Source organism: Nicotiana tomentosiformis, chromosome 9 (genome assembly GCF_000390325.3).
Source record: "Nicotiana tomentosiformis chromosome 9, ASM39032v3, whole genome shotgun sequence".
In the NCBI taxonomy this organism is placed as follows: Eukaryota; Viridiplantae; Streptophyta; class Magnoliopsida; order Solanales; family Solanaceae; genus Nicotiana; species Nicotiana tomentosiformis.
This window is the reverse complement of record NC_090820.1, coordinates 98,671,422-98,687,887: the sequence shown is the minus strand read 5'-3', so window position 1 is coordinate 98,687,887 and position 16,466 is coordinate 98,671,422. Positions and strand designations below refer to the sequence as shown.

At 39.3% G+C, this 16,466-nt stretch overlaps 1 long non-coding RNA gene across 1 annotated transcript; it reads right to left on the bottom strand.

The window, feature by feature from the left end:
- Nucleotides 1–11,038: 11,038 nt before the first annotated feature.
- Nucleotides 11,039–16,466, bottom strand: LOC104100761 (uncharacterized). The gene is made up of 3 exons (XR_687317.3): nt 16,042–16,466; nt 12,115–13,593; nt 11,039–12,023 (listed from the first exon to the last, which is right to left on the bottom strand). It is a non-coding gene; the product is annotated as an uncharacterized lncRNA (long non-coding RNA).

The window sequence follows — 16,466 nt, the reverse complement described above, 5'->3', positions numbered from 1 at the left end:
CTCGATACTGGACTGATAACTGTTGTTGTAAGCAAACTCGGCCAAAGGCAAGAATCGATCCCACTGCCCTCTGAAGTTAATCACACATGCTCTGAGCATATCCTCCATGATTTGAACCATCCGCTCTCACTGCCCGTCGGTCTTTGGATGAAAGGCTGTGCTGAGCTCTACCCGGGTCCCCAACTCACTTTGGACTGCCCTCCAGAAATGCGAAGTAAACCAAAGGCCTGTATCTGATATAATGGAGATAGGCACACCGTGTAACCGAAAAATCTCATGAATGTAAATCTGGGCCAATATCTCTGAATAATACGTGGTCACTACCGGAATGAAGTGTGCCGACTTGGTCAACCTATCGACAATGACCCAAACTGCATCAAACTTCCGCAAGGTCCGCGGCAACCCAACTACAAAATCCATAGTAATACGCTCCTATTTCCACTCAGGTATAACCATCCACTGAAGTAGGCCACCTGGCCTCTGATGCTCGTACTTAACCTACTGACAATTAAAGCACCTAGCTACATACTCAACTATGTCCTTCTTCATCCGCCACCACCAGCAATGCTACCTCAGGTCGCGATACATCTTCGTCACACCTGGATGAATAGAATACCGAGAACTATGTGCCTCTTCTAGAATCTTTTCCCTCAATCCCTCAACATTAAAGACATATAGATGACCCTAGAGTCGCATAACACCATCCTCGCCGATAGTAACCTCCTTGGCACCACCCTGTAGTACCATCTCTCTGAGAACCAACATGTTACACCCCATGTTTTTGTACGTGAAAGTACATCATAAGTCAATTGATGTAAGCTCAGAAATGAGATCCTCTTTGAAAGTATATTAAGTAATTTAATATATTTACACCCCGTACTTCAGATGTCACTGTCATTATAGGATTATCTAATGTAAGCTAAAAAGGACGAAATACTTGTACAAGGATAAGAAAGGTTTATCGAAGTCTTAAGTAAGCTCAGACGAATAAGAGACTTTTTAGTCATGATTTAAATGAGTTTAAAGTCATTATATGACTATATATGATGTATATATGATGTTTGGATATAAAATATAAAGTTTGGTTAAAATCAGACTTAAATTGTGGAAAAACCGACTAAGGATTTGCCTTGTAACGTAGAATTTTGAGCAATACATTTCGTGTGCCGTATTGGGTTATTTGGGGACATATTATATACCATATTGAGGTCTTGTAATGTAGTTTCTAACATTCTTAACAGTTCATTCATACGATATCAGGATAAAAAGATATAAGCGTCGGAAGATGGGCCAATGATAGGGTGCCAAGCTAGCACCTCTTTGACTTTTCAAAAGTTGATATATTAAGGTCTTAGGTCGTCTTTATCTTCAATTTTTCATAGCACACGACCTGAGAACACCCATAAACATATCATTAAGCTCTCTTCTAGGGTTTCAAAGAAGATTAACATCCCGGATACGAAATCAAGAAGCGATAACATTAGAACGATCCCTACAACGTAAGTATCACTATATCGCCTCTCTTTTTCTTTGTAGTTTGAGTTTTGGAAGATACTTCATAGTTAAGAAAACGTCTACTTTATGTATTTAAGCTTTTATATATCAAGGAAGGTTGATAAATTTGTTTCCTAATAGTTAAAACTCACGGGACGGTGATCGGAAGCCGTGAGTTTGATTTATTTCACTTTTAGTGGACTATTTTGTTGTCCACTCGTATTGGAAAATTGTGCTGCTGATTTATGGAGTTTGGAAGGATTAAGTTCATGGTGAAATGCCACATGTGGTAGGGTAGTAGGCTGGTCACTCGTCGTTGCAATTTTAGGCTAATTGATAACTTGTTGATTGGGTGTGTTATGGTATATTTGGGGTTTTTGTTGTATTGAAGGTCCCAAATTGTACTTGGGTTGTTTTTGAGTTTCTGATTGTATTATATTTGTATCTCGCCTATATTAGGCTTGAGGGAGCAGTAAAATCAGGGAAAATAATGCCCGTTTTATTTTAGAATCGAGTTATCATTTGAGATACGTGATATACTAGCGCCATCTAAGTTGTACATGTATTTATTTGTTATATGGTTGGCGCGCTAGTTGTCGTAAGCTTGTTGTTGAGTTGCATTGACGACTTGAGGTATGTTAAGGCTATCACTTCTTTCCTTTTGGCATGATCCATATGATACAAACGAAACGAGAAAACATGGAACTTTCACAAATGACTCTATTCTTAGAAGTACTAGGATTGTCTATGTTCTTGATTCCCCATGTGTCCTATTATTATATCGTCTGTTCATGGGTCTCAGAAAATACGTAAGTTGATAAAGTTTATTTCATGATAATAATCGAAGGCATAATGATTTTATGACATTGCGAGAGATCTTATTGACTTACTTCTCATGCATTGCATTCATTTATACATGTACATTGACCCATGACCAGATGGCATTATATACACGTATATTATAGGTATGTGGGGTATGGGGAAAGGTTATGGCGTTATATATGTACCACCACTTGATCAGCTGGTATAAGTTTATGATTTCACCTACAGAGGTTGATATGATATGATGGGATGCCCTCAGAGGTTTGATGATGTTATGTATGCATATACCTATTCATGGTATGCCATTTATACACATATGCGTGACATTATAAATGTTTCATGATTCACAGAGCTATTCAGACTTACAGGTTGGGTTCTTTACTCCATGTTCTTTCATGTCTTATATATACTACTTTTCATGCCTTACGTACTCGATACTTAATTTTTACTGATGTCCCTTTTGCCTGGGGACGTTGCGTTTCATGATCGCAGGTCCCGATAGACAGGTTGACAATCCTCCTAGTAGGCTATCAGCTCAGCGGAAGGTGTTGGTGTACTCCACTTGCTTCGGAGTTGCCTATTTGGTCAGTATGATTTGGATATGTATTGATTGGTATGGCGGGACCCTGTCCCGACCTTTATGACGTTTATGTACTCTTAGAGGCTTGTAGACAGATTTCATGTATATGGATACTTGTATTACCTTATCGGCCTATGTTTTGAGTATACAAATGATCAATGCGGCCTTATAGGCCCGTATGTCACATGTATAAGTTTCTATATCATGTTGGGTTGTCCTATGTCTAGTATTCCCTTTTGTTTTATTCCCGTTATCTCATAACGGCCCTTCTGGCCCACTTAACCATGACAGTATGATAAGAAAGATATGTTACGTTGGTACTCGATTGTGTAAGGCACAGGGTGCCTGTCGCGGCCCTACAGTTTGGGTCGTGACACAACAAGTGCGAATCGTCATACTGGTGAGCCTTGATCTGCCTGAATAGTGAAGACTGGGCGATGACGCTTGCAAGATCTGGGTTAGGCTCTGAAATATCCAACCTCACAAGTCTGTTAGCTAAGGACTGAATGTCCAAAGCTAGTGGCCTCTCCTCTGCTGAAATGAATGCCAAATTACCCATATTCTCCGCCTTTCTGCTCAAGGCATCCGCAACTACATTCGCCTTGCCCGTTAGATAAAGGATGGTAATATCATAATCTTTTAGTAGCTCAAGCCACCTGCGCTGCCTCAAATTGAGATCTCTCTGCTTGACCAAATGCTTCAAGCTACGATGATCGGTGTAGAACTCACAGGACACCCCATAAAGATAATGCCTCCAGATCTTAAGAGAATGAACAATCGCGGACAACTCCAAATCATGTATGGAGTAATTCTTCTCGTGGGGCTTCCGCTAACATGAAGCATATGCGATAACTCACCCTCCTGCATCAATACATAATACCGATGTTGAAGTTAATACAGTGTTGAGCTTCTGAAAGCTCGCCTCGCAATCATCAGACCATCGAAACAGAGCACCATTTTGGGTCAATCTAGTCAAAGGTGCTGCAATAGATGAGAAGCCCTCCACAAACCGGCAATAATATCCTGCTAACCCCAAGAATCTCCTGATCTCAATCACTGTAGTAGGACGAGGACAACTCTGAACTACCTCGATCTTCTTGGGATCTACCTTAATACCCTCGCTTGATACAACATGTCCCAAGAATGCCACAGAATCTAACAAGAACTCACACTTGGAGAACTTAGCATATAGCTTCTATTCCCGCAAGGTCTAAAGCACCACTCTCAAATGCTACTCGTGCTCCTCCATGCTACGTGAGTAGATCAAAATGTCATCAATGAAGACAATGACAAACGAATCAATATATGGCCTTAATACCCAGTTCATCAAATCAATAAATGCCGCTGGGGGGTTAGTCAAACCGAAGGACATCACTAGAAGCGCATAGTGGCCATATCTAGTCCGGAAATCCGTCTTTGGAACATCCGAATCCCAAATCTTTAACAAATGGTACCCCGATCTCAAGTCGATCTTAGAAAATACCCAAACACCCTGTAACTGGTCAAATTAATCATCAATACGAGGAAACAGGTACTTGTTCTTAATGATAACATTATTCAACTGGCGGTAATCAATGCATATCCACATAGTCAAATCTTTCTTCTTCACAAATAACACCGGTGCACCCCAAGGCGACACACTCGGTCGGGCGAACCCCTTTGCTAGCAACTCCTCAAGTTGTTCCTTTAATTCCTTCAACTCTTTTGGATCCATACGGTACCGTGGAATAGATATATGCTGGGTACCTAAAGCCAAATCAATACGGAAGTCAATATCATGATCTGGCGGCATGCCTGGGAGATCAGAAGGAAACACATCGAAGAACTCCCGGACCACGGGCACTGAATCAATCGCCGGAGTCTCTGTTGTAGTATCTCGAACATAAGCTAGATAAGCCAAACACCCCTTGTCGACCATGTGTCTAGCCTTCAGAAAAGAGATAACCCGACTAGATGTACTAACAGATGAACCCTTCCACTCCAATCTCAGCAACTCTGGCATCGCCAAGGTAACAGTCGTGGCATGGCAATCAAGGATGGCGTGATATGGAGACAACCAATCCATGCCCAAGATGACCTCAAAGTCGGTCATATCAAGCAACAGAAGGCCCGCTCCGTTCTCATAACCACAGAAAGTAATAATGCAGGACCGATAGATTCGATCCACAATAACAGAGTTGCCTACTGGAGTGGACACATAAATAGGAGTACCCAATGACTCACGAGTAGCTCCTAGGAAATGAGAAACAGAACTGAAACATACGAATATGTAGACCCTAGGTCAAATAGTACCGAAACATCCCTACCACAAACAGAAATAATATCTGTGATCACGGCATCTGAGGCCACTGCATCTGGTCTGGCCGAAAAAGCATAACATCTAGCTGGAGCACCGCCTGGCTGACCTTCACCTCTAGGACAACCCCTACCCACCTGCCCTCCGCCTCTGGGTGGCTGGATGATTGGTACGACAACTGGTGCTATAATCATAGGCTGATGACCCTGTTGTACTGCCTTGCCCCGAAGTCTAGGACAAAACTACTTTATGTGGCTAGGATCCCCGCACTCGTAACAACCCCTCAAAATGGAGGACTGCTGACCTGAAGTCTGACCTTGATAGCCTAAATACCCACTAGAGGAACCCTGAATAGCTGGTGGCCGGTAGGAACTATCTGGCATGGCGCTGAAATAGGGCCACGCTGGAGCACCCCGAGGAGGCGGCGATGCTGGATATATGGGCCTGCTAGACTAACCCCTCATGAACTGGCCCCTGCCCCCAGCCGGGACATCATTGAACTCTCCAGAATATCGAAACAACTTATCCCTCGTCGCCTGCTCTCGGCTCCGCTAACGGACACCCTCGATCCTCCAAACTATTTCCATAACTAGCTCGTAAGAATTCCCCATCTCAACCTCTCGGGTCATAGTGGCCTGGATACCAGAGTGCAAACTAGCAACAAACCTCCGCACTCTCTCTGCATCGGTAGGAAGTATCATAAGTGCATGACGAGACAACTCAGAAAATCTTGCCTTATAGTCGGTCACCGACATCTGGCCCTACTGGAGCTGCTCGAACTGAAATCGCAACTCTTCCCTCTGAGAGGGTGGAATATATCTATCTAGGAGAACCTGTTGGTCTGCCGAGAAGATAGGACTGCCACCATCTATGGCCCCTGCCCTCCAGCTGAAAGGTGGTAAAGTCCACCCCGTGGGACTCTAATATCCTCATGTTGTGCAGTCTATCCCTGCACTGATCAATAAAGTTTTTGGGGTATTCATGTCGCTCACCTCCAAAGAAGGAAGGATGTAGCCTGGTCCATCTGTCCAATATCTTCTGCGGATTGCCGGCCGCAGCTGGTCTGGGCTCAGGTACAGCTGCTGCAACTGGCTGAGCTCCGCCCATGGGTAGTGTGCCCGAGGTCTGATATATGGCAGCTGCATGCCCTGAAGCCTGAGTGGTAGGGGTCTGTGCTTCCCCTCCCGCCTGAGATGTGGCTGGGTCTGTTGGAAATAAACCAGCTTGAGTCATAGAATACATGAACCGCAACATACAGCCCATGACCTCTTGGAATCCTGGCATGGACATGAAATTCGCTAGGGCTGGCTCCGCTACAGGCACCTCGCCCTTCTCCTCAATAATAGGATCCTCTACTGGATCTACCGGTGGCATAGCTGGGGCAACTCTAGGATGCCCGCGTCCTCTACAATGAGTTGAAGCCTTCCTTCGGCCTTTGCCTTGGCCTCTAGCAACAGAGGGAGAAGTTTCTTCATGATCGAGTACCTCCACCACGCGCGTTCTCACCATCTGTGAGAGAATAAGAGAAAGATACTTAGCACAACATCAACTGCACGATAGGAGATGAAGAAAGAGTGGTTTCCTAACACCCTATAGCCTCTTGAAGATAAGTATAGACGTCTCTGCACTGATCCGTAAGACTATATTAGTCCTGCTCATAACTTGTGAGACCTACGTGAACCTAGTGCTCTGATACCACATTGTCACTATCCAATTTTCCTATAGGCCGTTATGGCGCCCACGTCGCCGCTAGGCAAGCCAACAATGAACTAGCCATGGATATATTCTTTTAACATTTTAGAAATTGTTGATTTTTAATTATTAAATAAGTAAGAGGTGAGAAATTTAATAAAATAAAGTGTGAATGATTTTACGAACATGTATGGTGAAATAAAATACTCAAAATTATTAAGTGTCTACTAGCAAAATTCCAAGACCTGATGTCACAAGTGTATGAGCTACTAGTAGAACATACAAAACACTAAACTACTGTCTGAATGGAGTAGACAAAAAAACAAAAGCAAAAGAGAGACTCAATGTGCTACAGGATGGACTCGAAAAGCAACTCACCACTAAGTCTCGGAGTATCAGGGGTGTGCGCCGGGGTAGCTACCAGATGCACCTGCCTCAGTACCTGCACGATTAGTGCAGAAGTATAGCGTGAGTACATAAAAATCATGTACCCAGTAAGTATCTAGTCTAACCTCGAAGAAGTAGTTACGAGGGGTCGACATCGACACTTACTATGGGCTAACAGTAAAATACAGGAATTCTAAATAAGCATGGGTTATGTAAATAACAAATATAACTCAATAACAATTAGTGAATAATAATTCTTTCACTAACAATAAATTCCAAGTCAATTTCTGTCATTAAATAATTCTAACCACTCAAGCAACAAAATAATATCAAGTATAATTAGGCTGCGAGTATTTATCACACACGATTTATGCCGAGGTCGTACGGTCCGATTAAAAAATATACTGTGTGCACTACCGAAGGTCGAATGACACGAACCATAGATGCATCTATTAACCTGCCGAGGCGAACAGTCCGCTCCCATGAGAGTAGAGGAATTTACCTCGCTCGCAGAAATACTTGCGACGCGAGTGAAAGCGGATTTAGCAGAGTTATTATAAAATTCTTCAATTCTTCCCAAACATAAGAAATCCAAACTAGAGACTTTAAATCTTAAAATCTTTAATCTCAGCTCTATTTAAGACAATTAATATGCATAATCAATATAGCAGTGCAAACAAAGCATGATGTAAATCTAAGACTACCCGGACATCACATGAAATTTACAAATATGCGTATGTAGCTCCCCACACAAGAAATTTACAACAAATATACCTAAGGGGATGAGTTCCCTTTTAAAAGGTTAGGCAAGAGACTTACCTCGTTCTCAAGCTCACTCCCGATCCACAAATATGCTTTTAATCCTCAACTCGGTGCCAAACAACCCGAAACTAGTCAAATATTATATAAATTAATCAATATATGTTCAAAAGTTCATAATTTAACTATTAGAGTAATTTCCCAACCCAAATTGAAAGATTCCAAAAATTTACCCCCGGGCCCACGTGTCCGGATTTTAAAATTTTTTGAAGATAAATATTATCCATAACCTCACGAACTCAAATATATAATTCTCACCCAATTCCATAATAGTTTTCGTGGTTAAATCCCATTTTTATCAAAACCTAGGTTTTTCATTTAAACTCAAAATTTTCACAAGTTTTCATGTTAAAATCTACCCATAATCTATGTATTTAACTTACATTGGATAGAAATTATTTACCTCCAATAGCTAGGTGAAAACCCTCTCTCTAAGAGCTCCAAAATCGCCCAAGGAATGCAATAAATGACCCCAAAATGGTCTAAGTCTCGACTTAAATGAAACTTCTGCCTCCAGCGATTTTTGCTTCTGCGGACCTGGGGCCGCACCTGCGGAAAAGCCATCGCAGGTGCGATCCTAGCCCAGGCTAGCAGACTCCGCTTCTGCAGACGCACTCCCTCTTCTGCGATCCTGCTTCTGCGGAGGGTGGAGCGCATTTGCGGCCTTCTCGCACCTGCGGACCTCTCATCGCAGAAGCGAGGCCGCTTCTGCGCATGCTCTTCCGCTTATGCAGACCACTGGCAAATGCCCAAAGCCGCTTCTGCGTCCAAGAGCTCGCACCTACGGCCAAAAGCTCGCAGGTGCGGGCACACCAGAACTGGTGCACCAGTAGCCCTTTTAAGCTCTAACTCGATCCGTGCAACGTCCGAGTAGCACCCGAGGCCTCATCCAAACATACCAATAAGTTTGTAAACATGAGACGGACTCGCTCAAACCCTCGGAACGCGAAAAACATCACCAAATCTAAAAATCGCACCCCAAACCAAATTGAATCAACTTATGAACTTCAAGCTCTTTCAACTTGCTCCAAGCGCGCCGAATCATACTTAAACTACTCTGAATGATACCAAAATTTGCGTGCAAGTCTTAAATCACCATACAGAACTATTCCCAGGATCAGAATCTCAAACGGACCTCGATAATATCAAAACCTAATTCAAACTAAATTTAAAGAACTTTAAAACCTTCAATAAGCCAACTTTCAACTTTAGGCGCCGAAACGCTCTCGGATCACCCAAAACTCGCTCCGAACACATGCCCAAGTCCAAAATCATCATATGAATCTGTTGGGACCGCAAAATCCCGGTTTTAAGGTCGTTTGTTAGAATAATTGACCCAAGTCAAACTTAACCATTTAAAGCCAATACTAAAGAACTAAATATTTCGATTTCAATCTGAACCCTTCCAAGTCCCGAATTAATCATCCCCGCAAGTCATAAAACAGTAAAAGCATATACGGGGAGTCTTATTTAGGGGAGCGGGGATCTAGTAAGCAAAACGACCGATCAGGTCGTTATAATTTACAACCTTTTCGAATGTGTAAAATCCAATATATTGACTTTTCTTTATATGTAGGATTTATATTGTAGATCTTATGCATAAATAACAAACGTTAAAAATAGAGATGCATCGTAATATTCTTCTTACAAAAAATGTTACAAGAAGGTATATGTTAAAAACAAAATTGCTAATTGTAGCAATTGTACAACAAAAGACATCACTTGCGAGTAAAAGTAAACAGATAAAAAATCTTTCCCTTCTTTTTTATTTCTTTAAATTAAATAAATATTTTTCTGATAAAACTATATAACACTTTATAGATACTATTTAAAACTTGATATGTTCGAACGCAAATACTATTATGCTCCTTGATGCTATAAAATATTTGCTAGGTTGCGATGTTAAAGAATATATCCAAGTAATCTCCCACAAGATTATCATCTTTCAATTTTATTTTTGGTATACTAAACATATAATTTGATGACAACATGGATATTCGGCTAATAACAAAGGCATATATAGCATTCCGTAATTTCTTGCTTCATGTCAAAAACGAAAAAGAGCAAACAATAAAATATAATTTGGTATGTCTTCCAAAATAATTGATCATCAAGCTCAATGATGATATTAGTTGTGAAGATCGCTTAACAAGGAAAATATTTTCATTAAATAAAAATGAAAGTTTTGCAAGGTACATGACAGAAAGAGCTATCTTACCTAGTAAAAATGAATATGTTGATCAACTAGATGAGATGTTGATTGCTAAATTTCTTGGTGAGAGCAAAAGATTTATCAGTTTCGACTTAACAGAAGATTATACTGTTACTTCCAAACGCACACGCAAGTATACGTAGTCGACAAGTAATATAGGATTGTAAGTCCAGATATCGTACCCACGGGGACTTGTGATTAACTATTTACGAAATTAAACCCAAACAATTAATCTATTCGAGCGATTCCTAAAGTATAAATATTTAACTACAATCATTCTAGAGTAGCAAACTAAGATATTAAAGAAACAAGTTGGCAAAAGTTTAGAGACGAATTCAATGGGAGACAATATTCTAGAGCTATGAGTTGGCTAACAATCTCGTTGAGTTTTTCACTTAAATTATCTAATTAATTTATCTGGTTTATTGGTTGACAGAGTTAATATTGCTCGTAGCCTTCTCCCGAAGTACTACTCGCCTATTCAAACTAACCTAACGCCTATATTCCAATAGAATTAGGATTAATAAGAACACATTAATAATTTTTGTATAATAATCAAGTAAGGCGATTAAGTATCTCCCTATCCTAACCACAAATCTGTTTTCCGTTAATCAGGTTCAAGATCTCGCTCTACTCAATCTTATATGCAATCTAAAATTCTCTCTCCCGAGTTCAATCCTAGATTCGTAGATAATATTCAATTGGTGATCAAGCAATCAAATAATTAAGCGTAAGATTGAATAAATAAACCAATATGATAAAATAATAAGAACAATTCAAGCTTTAAACTACAACGTTCATGCAGCATCCAGAACTCTAGAACTAAAAAACTATGAGATTAAAAGAAGAGAAGAGAAGAAAAACTAGTTAGAAGCCTCCGCCCAAGCGTGGTGTGTGTTCCTCCACGTGAATTCTCCTTCAAAGTATGTTAGATCCCCTCCAAATTAGATTTAGAACTCCTTTTATACGAGTTGAGACCATTTAAGACCAAAATAACCTTGTTCCGAACAAAGTTGAAAAAATCACGTCACCCAGCGTCCAAGCCAGCGCCTCACACTGGCCGTGGCGCTGAAAGCAGTGAGCGATTTCACGTTCCGTCTTTCAATTCTTGCGCTGGCATGTACGTTTTTCTTTTGCCTTCTTTAGTTGTTTGCTTTGAATTGCATTTCTTTGTCTTTCACTTGGTGAACAAAACCCAAGGGGTGTCCCCCCCTTTTTTTATTGAATTAATTTTCTTTTTTTTTCTTCCGTATTTTATTCAATTTTGCTCCAAATCTCTTCATCTTCATACCGCTTTATTCCTACACAGTTAAGATATAATATTAAGTATAAAACAATATAATTAATACTCAAAAGATGATTAAAAGTGCTATAATGTGAGGCAATAATGGTTAAATATATGCATTTTTTGGCAGAATATCAACACCTCACACTTAAACTCTTGTTCTCCCTCGAGTAAGTATTAAAACCACTCTCAATAAATCAAACCTAGCAACACCACCACTTCGGTTGATACTAACAATTAGGCCCTATAGCAACTCAAACCATCATATATACACTTCCTAATTATCGTGCAAGATATATAAGTCACAAACAATTAAACAACAAACTTCTAACCTCCTAACCTCAGAGACATACTCTAACTTATCGAACTTTAAGCTTGCTCACCTACTCTGTCAAAAAAGCTAATAACATCACATATCTATCATGAAACCAGTGCCCTCACATGAATAAATAGTCCATACACTCAAATCAAAGAATGAATATAATTTAAGGACTTAGCATCAAAGAACAACTCTCGCACTCACAAACGAATTCACATGTATGCACAAAGAACCATAGGCTTGCCCATTATATACATCTCTACTAATAAGTATGCTCAAATAGAATCAAATAGGACTTTATCAGGTTGTAATGTTCGCTAGGGGACGGGTAGAAAAATTATATAATCATGACTTACACTTCCCTAAGTACTTTGCACTTTTAGACTTCATCACCAATTATTTTCTATTCTTCACTTTATTTTTCAGACATCTCTTCATCCATTGTTTTACAAGTATTTCCCTTATATCAAGAACGTTTTATTTTTTTAAGAAATTTTTCTTTTCTCTTTTTTTCATATCACATTCTTTTCAAGAGGGCCTTTTCATCACTATTCAGCTATCATTGGTCACCATTTTTTACTTAATCATCTCTTTCAAATTTATCAATTAATATCACAATCTAAACAACAATGCTCAAAGAAACAGGGTGCAAAAACTAGGGATTCAACAAAAGGATCAAGGCAAAAATACGGCTTCCAAACAAAAGGCTACGGGCTCAACGAGCTAACTAGTGGTACAATATTTGAAAAGGCTAAAATTCACAAGACATAATCAAAGAAAGCCTATTATCATCTTCTAAACAGAGCAACACTTTTAATTCGCTTCAATAACATACAGGGCAAGTTCTAGACTAAGATGCAAAACATAAAATATATGTAAGAAATCCTCACCCCACATGGCACAAGTATCAATCAAGATGGATCAATTCTACTCTAAGACAGACAGGATCATAGCGAACGACAAAATAAGAATAAGGTATATACAGTGTCACAAATCTGAGCTTAGGTGTCAGAAAGTTTGCTATTTTATTCATTACCCAAGCACTCAGAGGAAAGTACTACTTAAGCTCACGCCTAAATATGCTAGTATCAAATAACTCACAAAGGTTTTCTTCTTCCTTTTTTTCTTCTACTAAAAAAAAAATCTAATCCCAAAAATAAAAAAGTTTACCCGATTCAAGTTACATCCCCTGGAAAAGAACCGATGCACAAAGAAAAATCAAGGGGGATTATTACCTAACTAAAACTAACTAGAACAAAAATAAAATCTTTTTGTATTTTTTTATTGGACCTTAATCCCTCCAGAAAGCTATCCACAAAATTCATCGTCGGGAAAAGTGAAACAATTTTGATTTTGTTTTCAAATTTTCATTTTTTTTTCTTTTTTTCTTTTAACAAAAACTACTACACTAAGAACGAGTACTACAACTCAGCTAAGATAGAACATAAAATCACCCAGACAATCTCATCATCCCACACTTAAAATTGTGCAATGTCCTCAATGCACACTATAAATAACAAGAAGGTAAAAGAGACTCCCTGGTAGGCCAAAGTCCGAAGTATTCGCAGCTCACGGGATACTCAGATTTCTCCCAGGTATGATCCCTCGTGCGGGTATCTCACACTCAGTTTCAACTGTCTGCTCGCTTTTGCACTCGCCTATTTCCTTTGACTCCATGCTCCTACTCCTACAAAACACAAAAACAACACTACAATAAGAAAAACACAATAAAAAAAATAAACAAAAAGAATAAGAAAAAAATAGAATTGGGTTGTCTCCCAACAAGCACTTGATTTAACGTAGCGGCATGACGCCATCACTTTCACCATTTTTCCTTCCACTTTGAGGATATGAATTGCGCCTCCAATGTTTTATCAATTTTTCTGTCACGTTCATGGGGCGGTGGTGTGAAAATAAAGGAACCAAGCAATAGATATCGCATCTTGCACTTCTTGGCCCTTAAGTGAGGAATGTCGCTTTGCCTTTTTGGTGTTGAAAATTTTAGAATGTAAGGGTCTTGCTCTTCATCTAGACATCTCTCCAAAGTCTCGATCTCTTTGTCTCCATCCAAACATAATATAGAAAAATATTTAGAATGAGGACCAACACACCCCAACTCCAAAACTGCATTATTTTTTATATCCTTAATAATATATACTTCCTCAACCTCAGCATCATCCACAAGAACATAGTCTAATGATTGGTATTCTCGTTTTAGCTCCTCAATTTGGCCTAGAAGATCTTTTTCAACTTCACACAACTCATCACTAAATTATTGGGCGTTACACGCATCAATCTTTGCACTCAATTGAGCCTCCAAGTCGTGAATAGAACTGCCAAATTGGTCGATCTCTTGTTCCAGTTCATCTCTCCCTTCTATAAAGTGTTGCATCCCATTTATAATTTTCTCACGAAAACCTTCATATTCCTCTAATAATTTCCTATGCATATCAAGAATGCGAACATCGTGTTCCACATTATCCAATTCGTTACTCCTGTCATACTCACAAGAATTATTATAATCAACATAAGAAGGGATTGGAGTAGGATAACAACACTTAGGACAATTATTCCAATTACCACCACAAATAGTACAGGATTGAGATGGTGCACACAACTCGGTCCTAGAAATATTTTTACAATATTGCCACAAGTGGGGTCCTTTACAATATGGACAAGGATCACAAAAACAAGAATACTTACCATCCCACCACTTTTTATTCAAAGATGCCATGTAAAAAAAATATAATACTAACTACACTAAACTAAAACTAAAAACTTAAATAGATAATGTCACACCTCCTTTTTCCCGAAAGGAGAATTAGAGGATAGGGAGTTTTTCCAATTAAGGTGATAATGTTCGAAATGGAATTATTTGTTTAATCAGAGTCGCCACTTGGAATATTTATGGTGTCCCAAGTCACCGGTTTATTTTAAATCCCAAATCAAGGAAATTGACTCTTATTTATGGTCTGCGAACACAGAAGACCAGGTAAGGAATTCTGTTAACCCGGGAGAAGGTGTGAGGCACTCTCAAATTCGGTGGTTCTAGCACAGTCGCTCAACTATTAATAATTGGCCAAATTATCTGATTTAATACATATTTGAGACCTATCGTGCATTTTTACCTTTTAAACCGCTTTTGGTATTTATAAAATTTGTTTGAACAAGTCGCAATGTCGCGCACTCATTTGTTTTTGCAAACATTGTGAATCGCGCCACGTGAAACGCACCCGCGATTTACAACATGTTAATTTTTATTATTATTTGAAGTGATGGTCGAGTCACGTGAAACGCACACTCGACTTGAAGATTACGTATCGTGACTATGCCACGGGAACCGTACCCATAGCCACGATGATTTATTAATCGCGCCTAAAGTAACTAGCGCATTTATGATTATTTCTTCCTATATTTTGGGATTATGCGAAGGTCTTGAGTTCAAATGCCTTCGATGGATTTACCTTATTAATAATATGGTTGGTAGTTGGTTTGCACAAAATCGTGAGTTATGCATGAGGAAAGACTCACATTTAAACCTTAACCAGGTCTGTTGTAAACGTTTGTGGGCTTACAATTGAGCCCAAATGATAATATAGTGTGGAAACCATTAGGCCCCAAATTGGGCATGCAGCCTCGTTAGGCCAATTAATAGGCCCATACTGGGAAAAGCTAAATCCACAAATTCCTACTCAAACAAGTCCAGTCACACTTCATAGCTTACAAAATCTTTGGACAAGCACAGATTAATTACTCAATGTTAAAATCAGTTCTTAAATAATAACATCACAAATCATATACTCGATCATTATGCTAAACACAAAAGTCTCGATTGAGTCTAGGCTAAACATGTGAAAACAGTATGTCTCAATTCATGCTAATAATCATCTTAAGCCACGAATCATTCACATAAAGCACATAAATGATTTTCCTAAACATTCTGCCATGTCACTTGAATCTATAGCATATTTAAGTATTAGCTAGATCTAGCACTTCAAATAAGTTCACACACGTTTCACTTATATTAAAACCAAAATTGACAACAGATTCAATCATTCATGACAAGAGAATTTAGGAGGAGAAAGCCAAAATTTCATTGCAAATCAAGGAAGAAGTACAAGTTGGAGATGTGTACCTAATCGCTTAGGAATTGGCTAGAAACGCTAAATAAAGGCTAGACAAAAGGGCCAAATGAAGATCAGCAAGACAGCAACAACAACGGAAGCAGTCCATGACAAAATCAACCTTCAACAACTTAAACTCAAGAACCCCAAAACTAACAAGTAGAGGAACTGAAGTTTGACAGAAACAAGAGCTTCATAATTTCCCTTTCTAATCTGTTTTCTTTTTTCTTTTTTTGTATTTTTCCAGATTTGAAATCTAAAGTTTGAAACCAAAAATTTTCAGCTATTTTTAATTGTGAGTTTCTGTGTATGAGAGGAGAGGAGAGTGTGGGAGTGAGGTCTGTGAATCGCGAGGTGAGGGATGAGATTAAGGGGACGACTCAGGTTTTTTGAGTGTAGAAGAGGAGTCCCTCTTTTGGGGGGGGGGGGGGGGGGG